We start from the raw sequence: 8,788 nt of genomic DNA, 5'->3' as shown, positions 1-8,788 counted from the left end.
TCACCATATGGCCCATAGGTTCCTATATATACTTCTTTACACTCGTATATCAACCTTTCACCGTTGCTAAAACTTTCATATTGCATTAAAAGTTCTATCGTATTACTATCAAGCTTTTGCTTACTCTCTGCTCGAGTTCTTATCTACAGCTATCATGTCGATCCAGAAGACTTGCCTTGCAATCAACTTTGATTCCGTTATTGAGGCAAACAATGCAGGAATCACTGAGGTCTTCACCATGCTTGAAGCCTCTGGACTGAAGAAGTTTTTGGGAAGCAGCGCCATCTGCGATCTGCCTGTCTTGAAGGAGTTCTTTGCAACCGCTCAAATCGAGCATGGGACTGTCAAATGCTTGATCCGGACAGAGTCCTACTCCTTCAATCAAAAGTTCTTCGCCAGCACATTTGATCTGCCCTCCAGGGGTTTGACAAAATGCGCGGATCTTCCCAATGGTAACTGCTCATACTGGTTGAAGGAATTCTCAACCACTGATGCTCCGATCAAACTGCCGGCTCAGAAGACATCTCTTAAAGCTTCATTCAGGCTATTGACCAACATCGTGGCCAAGAATCTTCTTGCCAAGGCTGGATCGTACGACAAGGTGACGATGGAGAAATTCCAATACATGGCTTGTATCGCCTCCAAAATCAACATCAACTGGTCAGACATATTGTTCACTACTTTATGTGAAATGATCAAGGGAAAAGGGCAATCCGAGGGATTTGCTCTGCAAATTTGCCACACCTTGAGCGTCCTTGGAGTAGACTTCTCCAAGACTGAGCCTCTGCATCCCACCAAATGGCTCAACAAGTCTACAATCTTCAAGTTTCTGAACAAGAAAGAGGTTGCGGTCGACACTCTGCCTTCAACCACAAGTGTTGTTGCTGTCACTCAACCGCTTTCAACAGTCCCGGTAGCGGCCAAACCAGCCCATACCAAGAAATCTGCCAAGCGTCAACTTATCATAGAGTCTGACTCTGAAGAAGAATCACGTGAGAACGTTCCACTGATTCAAGCCTTCAGCAAGTCATCTCCTTCTGTCTCCAAAGCAGCTGTGCCATTCACGCCTGCAGGCGAGAAGAAGAGGCAGCACAAGAAGTTAAAGTCCCTTTCTGGACTTGCTCCTACCGTTCCAACACCAATTCTGCCAACGGTCGAGACTACTACCACTACTGCTACTACTGCTCCACGTCCTACCAAGGGTGTGATAATCATGGAAGGTGCCTCATCAACTCCAAAGGTCACTCTCGCTGATCCCAAGAACAAAGGGAAAGGTGTGATGATCTACTCACCTAAGGCTCAACCAGCAGCTACTGTAGAGCTCAACTTGATCATCTCTCACGTTCTCCGCACTGTCAAGCGTCACCTACAGCGCTTTGACAGATGGCATCATTCCCGTACTCACCTGACGCTTGCTCAAATATTTCCTAAGTGGAAAGCTCTGAACGTTATTGAGCAGAAGATGCTTCTTTTTGCTGACACTGAAGACATCGTGGAGGCTCTGGGAAGAAGACAACTCATCGACTTGAAGCTTCGAGGAAGCCTGTTATCTCTGTTGATTACTGAGCGTCTCAAGAACTTCAAATCCAAGAGTCCTACCGCCACCGATGACTTTGTGATTTTGACTGGACTACAGAATAGTCTACGTCAGCAGCTTGTATACAGGCTTATGGACTGGAAGCACAGGTGATGATGAAGACTTTTCTTACCCAAGATCAGGGTGAAGAAGACGTCTCTGCTATTACTCTTTCAGATGGGATTCTGACCGGTCTCATCACTGCTGACCTGTTTCAATCATCCGCTCTAGGATCGAGTGTGGCAGCATCTTCATCAGTCGACCCCACCTCAACCGCAGTCCAAGCAGTAATTCAACCGGAAGCAGCTGTGACTGCTCACTCATCTCCAGCGGCGACCGCTCACACCTCTCCCAGTCGTCTACAAGATTTTTTAGAAGTGATTGAACAAGAAATTTCTGTCACCTCTGTGACAGAGGCTCCTTGCAGCAGTGAAGCAGTAGTGCCCCCAATAGAGATACCAAGCACTATTGTATCACTTGCACCTCCAGAACAGCCAGTGACTGATGCTGACCCAGCACTTCAACCGTCTCTATCTACTGAAAAGTTTGTGGAAGATCTCCTAATGGATGAACCGAGTGCTGATCCTGCTACTCCACCAACCATCTTGGCTACAGTCGAGACCCATACATCTCCAACTATACCACTATTGGAAGGTCCATCAGCTAGCTCACCAGCCAGATCACCAGCATCACATCATCTTGAGTCTGGCCCGGCTTCACCAAGGAATGACACACAGAGTCAAATGCTTCAGACTGATGACTCATATATTGAAGCCATGGCAGCAGCTCTGGATCACACATTGATGAATAGGCTTCATGAGCTCCTGCAAACAGTTTGATCCTTTTCACAAGCCATCACAAACACATCCTCATGGGTTGACAATTCACGCACGACGATGATTCGACATTTTGAGACCGTGTCTAGATACCTTGCTCATCTGTCCAAAGAGATCACTGCCCATCATCGCACTCAAATCCAAACGCTCTCTACCGTCTCCGAACAAGTTGTCAGATCCAAAAACCGCCTTCATAGGCAGTTGAATGATCGGATGGACACTATGCAAGCTACTCTAATTGCTCAACTAGATGCAAAAATTGATACTATGCAAGCCTGTCTTGGCACTCAACTCACTGAGATCATCCTTCGACTCAACCAAGGTGATGCCAAAAAGGGGGAAGAAGAGCAACGAAGAGCAGCAGAGGCAAGAAGACGTGAAGAAGAATCCAGAAGAAAGGAAGAAGCCGACAGAAGAAGAAGAGAAGGCGATAGGTCAGGAGGAGCCAGTTGGTTCAAAAGATGAACAACTTGTCTCTTCTTTACTTATCACAGCTGTATCTCATTTTGTTTTTCTTCAGTAGGTGTAATAAGAATGCTTATTGTAATTAATGAAATTCATTCTCTCAATGAAGTTCATTTTAATGCTTTCATATTGTTTTCGGAGCACTTAAGTTTTGTCATCACCAAAAAGGGGGAAATTGTTGAATCCGACATTTTGGTGATAACAAACAACAACTCATTGTATAGGAATGTGCTGCCAATCTTTTGTATTTCAGGAATCTACTACAACTCCTACCGCAACCGTCTAAACCCTCAAGTTATCTACCGGAAGCTTGTCAACCGCCTTTGTCTCTCGACCGATTGCAGTCACAAGCCTATCGACTGGTTATTCAAACCAGCAGAGGATAAATCTATCTACCGGTAGAATGCCAACTGCTTATCAAGATATCTCAAGACAAATACTTGAGACAAGACGTTCATTGCAAGATCTTTTATCAAAAGCAGAACCGGCGTATCAGAAGATCTGTTGACTCTTGCATCGAGAGATAAACCGGCGTATCAGAAGATCTGTTGACTCTTGAATCGAGACAACAGGTTGCACTAAAATGGCAAAAACGCAGAATGGCTACAGATAAAGCATTCGACCGTTTATACCAGTTTTGGACCCTGGAAGTTGTCTGCATTTAAAGAAGTGTACGATCTTCATACAGAATCATCAATGCATTTATGAAGCATTAAATGTGCATTCAATGCAGCATCAGAACGTTCAAAATAAAGACGTTGATGATTGACCTATATATAGGGAAGATTGCTCAAGAAGTGACAAGAAAAAAAGCAACACGAAAAATCTCAATCAACTCAATCACTTGAATACTATCAGAAGTCCTCATCTGATATACTGAAGCAATACTTGAGCACACTTACAAGATCATTCACTTGCTGCTCAAATAAACCCTCGCCTACAGTTTACATATCTGATCTTCAAGGATCATCCTAGGGTTTCCAAGCCTCTCGACCGCTCTGCAGTTTGAGAAGCTCAACCGGACTGTATTCATTATTGAAGAGACTTGAAGCTACTCTGAAAGCTTCCACCAGTCTGATAAGAACTGAGAATCTTATCTATGTAAATCTAGGAGTTTCGGATTAGGCATTGGATAAGTCCTAAGTCTGAAGTGGGTGTATTGCAAGACGTTGTAATAACCAAAGTCTTCTAGTGAATTCCTTCCTAAGTGGAAGAAGGGGAGACGTAGAAGGATTAAGCCTTCGAACTTCCATAAATTGTGCCTTAGTCTTTACTGCATATTTATCTTATATATTGATCATACATCGTGTTATAACTTGCCTTTGCATCACTAAAACCTCTGAACTATTTCCGCACTATTTAAGTTGTTCAAACCGTTTTAGAAGTTGAGAAAACAGATTAAGTGAACTAAACTTCACTTGATCATTTTGAAAAGAAAGAAAATAAGTTTCAGAGTGTATTCACCCCCCCTCTACCCTCTGAACCGATCCCAACATAATGTACTCTTGTCCTTCATTAAGAACATCTAAAGGAGTAGGACGAGAATAGTAATAACGATTTTGAGTTGGTCTATCAGCCCATTTCATCTTTTGAATTTTATATGTATCATCATCATCAGTATTATTATTACTAAATGATGCATTGTCATTAATAACAGAAATATTCATACTTTTAAGTTTTTCTGATAAATTTTTTTCAAATTCAAAAACAGAAGATTTAAATTTAAAATCTTGAATCTCTGGAGGAGATTGAATAGAAGAAAAAGCAATAGAAACTATATTTCTATCTTTCTTATCTTTAATGTGTATATTAGGCTTGATCTGTTGTATAGCCAATAAAATACTATCGATATTTTTTTTAAAGAAGCCAATTCTTCTCCTAAAAGAATAAGATAAAGATTAGTATAATTTTGCTTTTCAAAAAGTTGATTAATATGATTAATAGTAACATGTAACATATTATCCTCAAATTTTTTTGAGAAAGCATTAAAATTTAAAACCTTTTCATTCTTTTCTATTTGAAAATAATTCTGTGGAGGATACACAGATCTCTGAATATTTTCAGAAGAAAGTTTATAATTTCTTTCTATAACAGAAATATAATCAACAAGAAAGGTTTTTATAAACCAAGGAACAAAATAAATCATTTTATTCTTTTCTGTACATTCTTTATAAAAAGTAGTAATGATATAATCAAATTCTTTTTTGGAAAAACTCTTAAAATATCATTTTCTAAAAGATTCCCATTTATGATCACATAATTCTTTATTAATCTGAGCTCTTGCTCTAGATCCTTTACTGAAATCTATTTTGATTGTACTATCCATCTAAACAAAATTCATTTCTGATATAGTATCTGATTCTGTAATGTTCTGGACATTTTCATGAACAATATTATTTCTGTTTATAATAATCTCTTCAATATTATTATCTTTAGAGGAATTAGATCTAAGTTCTTCTCGAATTTGAGAAGTAGAAGCACTAGAAGATTGAGGAATATCAATTATATAATCTAAAGGAGAAATATAAGATCTAACAGATTGAGATCTAGTAATAGACAAATAATTTTTATTTTGAAATTGTATATTAACAGATCCTTCATTAGTCTGTATTACATGCTGTAAATCCATATTTAAAATAGGATTTCTAGGAATAGAATTTTCAAAAGTCCAATTCGATGGAAAATCTATTTCTTCCCATTTAATAGATCTACGGGTAGTTATTTTAGGTTCTATGTTAGGAATAGTCCATAAAAATTGATTTAACTAATAAATTTCCCAGTTAGATCGAACCTTCCTATGATTCCCATGATATTAAGATCTAGAATGGTATCAGAGCCATGGAGTAGTGATATTTATGATTTATCATGTTTTATTCAGATGAATATTTTTCGTTTGAAGAATACTGTTCAAAACAGTATTACTCAAGAATATGATATTCCTAATAATCTTGATTTATTAAATAAATGGACTATTCCTAAGATAGAACCTAAAATGATCTATCAATTATGAACCTTTGAAAAAATTGGTCTTAAACAAATTGTTAAGACTACTGAGTCTTCAATTCCTCTTAATAATGAAAAGATGGTTATTCATTTGTTAAATGAAAAGGATATATTAATATTTTCCAAAGAATATAAATTTCTTCATATAGGTCTAGTTCAAATTGCTTTTAGACCACTTATTTTTTAAGGTTTACCTGAAAGCTTTATTGCAGCTTTAAGAGATGGTAGAAATTTAAATTGGAAACAATCTTTAATTGGAATAATTGAATCCAGTCTGGATCATGGTCCAGTTTACTTTGATGTTTATCCCAATCTTTATTTATCATTAACTGACATAAATATTTTAGATTCTTTGACATTAAATGTTAAGACTCATGGTTATAATTATTCTGTTCGAACATAAGTCATATGTATATGTTATCGTATATATTATAAACCTCTTTATACATTAAATCCAATGTGTAAAAGAATTGACAAAAAGAAAAATGAAACTGTTCTTATTGAGACTAATTTCAATAAATCTAAAATAACTACCCGTAGATCTATTAAATGGGAAGAAATAGATTTTCCATCGAATTGGACTTTTGAAAATTCTATTCCTAGAAATCCTATTTTAAATATGGATTTACAGCAAGTAATACAGACTAATGAAGGATCTGTTAATATACAATTTTAAAATAAAAATTATTTGCCTATTACTAGATCTTAATCTGTTAGATCTTATATTTTTCCTTTAGATTATATAATTGATATTCCTCAATCTTCTAGAACTTTTACTTCTCAAATTCGAGAAGAACTTAGATCTAATTCCTCTAAAGATAATAATATTGAAGAGGTTATTATAAACAGAAATAATATTGTTCATGAAAATGTCCAGAACATTACAGAATCAGATACTATCTCAGAAATGAATTTTGTTTAGATGGATAGTACAACCAAAATAGATTTCAGTAAAGGATCTAGAGCAAGAGCTCAGATTAATAAAGAATTCTGTGATCATAAATGGGAATCTTTTAAAAAATGGTATTTTAAGAGTTTTTTCAAAAAAGAATTTGATTATATCATTACTACTTTTTATAAAGAATGTACAGAAAAGAATAAAATGATTTATTTTGTTACTTGGTTTATAAAAACCTTTCTTGTTGATTATATTTCTGTTATAGAAAGAAATTATAAAATTTCTTCTGGAAATATTCAGAGATCTGTGTATCCTCCACATAATTCTTTTCAAATAGAAAAGAATGAAAAGGTTTTAAATTTTAATGCTGTCTCAAAATTTTTTTAGGATAATATGTTACCTGTTACTATTAATCATATTAATCAACTTTTTGAAAAGCAAAATTATACTAATCTTTATCTTATTCTTTTAGGAGAAGAATTGGCTTCTTTAAAAAAAAATATCGATAGTATTTTATTTGTTATACAACAGATCAAGCCTAAGTATACATTGAAGATAAGAAAGATAGAAATATAGTTTCTATTGCTTCTTCTTCTATTTAATCTCCTCCAGAGATTCAAAATTTTAAATTTAAATCTTTTGTTTTTGAATTTGAAAAAATTTTATCAGAAAAACTTAAAAGTATGAAAATTTCTGTTATTAATGACAATGCATCATTTAGTAATAATAATACTGATGATGATGATACAGATAAAATTCAAAAGATGAAATGGGCTGATAGGCCAACTCAAAATCGTTATTACTATTCTCGCCATACTCCTTTAGATGTTCTTAATGAAGAACAAGAGTACATTATATCAAATAGTTATAATGTGAAAAGTATTTATGAATGGAATGCTGATGGTTTAACTGATAAGCAGATTTATAATCTTGCTCATAGAATGCCTATGTATAGTACTGTGTGTAAAAGTACTGGTATTACTGATAAAAATATAGCAAAAATGCTTATTTCCGGTTTTACAGGCCAACTTAAAGGTTGGTGGGATAATTATTTATCTCAACAACAAAAGAATGATATTTATAATTCTATTAAAATAGAGAATAATAACCAGACTGAAAATGTTGTTTATAGTCTTATAATGACTATCATTGAACATTTTACTGGTCGTTTTACTGATAATAGTAAAAATATTAGAACTCTTTTGAGTAATATGAAATGTAAGACTTTTACTGATTATAGATGGTATAAAGGTACTTTTTTTTCTAGAATTTATGAATTACCGGATTGTAATAACAATCAATGGAAAGCCAAATTTATTGATGGTCTTCCTCATCTCTTTGCTGAAAGAGTTAGAAAAGTCTTCGTAAAGATAATATCTCTATTCAGTATGATAATTATACTTACGGTAACTTAATAAGTACTTGTATTCAGGAAAGTTTATCTTTATGTAATGATTTAAAATTAAATAATAAGTTAAAAAGACAAAATATTTTTGAAAGAAAACAGCTTGGTCATTTTTGTGATCAATTTGGGATTGATATACCCAAGAATAAGATTCAAAAATCTTTAGATAAACCTCATAGGAAGAGACATTTGTCTGAAAGACAAATATTGAAAAAACAAAAGATAAAATAATTTCGTAATACTCCGAAAGATGCGAAGAAGAAACAATTTTGGAAAAAAATAAGGATAAAAAGCCTTTAATTACCTGTCATAAATGTGGTAGACCTGGACATTATGCTAATCAATGTTGGGCTAAAGAGAAAATTAAATCTCTTGATATCTCTGATGATATTAAAAATGCTTTATACAAAATTGTCATGAAAAATTACTCTGAAGATTCTTATACTTCTGATTCCAGTCAAGATACTGATGATATTGTTAATCTTGATAATGATTCTTTAAACTCTTCAGAAGATTGTGATAATTGCATCCAAGGTCAGTCTTCTAATTGTTGCAATTATATTAGTGATAATGATGAATGTTATAAGTTAAAATCTCAATTTAAT

Source organism: Henckelia pumila, chromosome 1 (genome assembly GCF_033568475.1).
Source record: "Henckelia pumila isolate YLH828 chromosome 1, ASM3356847v2, whole genome shotgun sequence".
NCBI lineage: Eukaryota > Viridiplantae > Streptophyta > Magnoliopsida > Lamiales > Gesneriaceae > Henckelia > Henckelia pumila.
The sequence above is the reverse complement of the archived record's forward strand: the minus strand, read 5'-3'. Positions refer to the sequence as shown.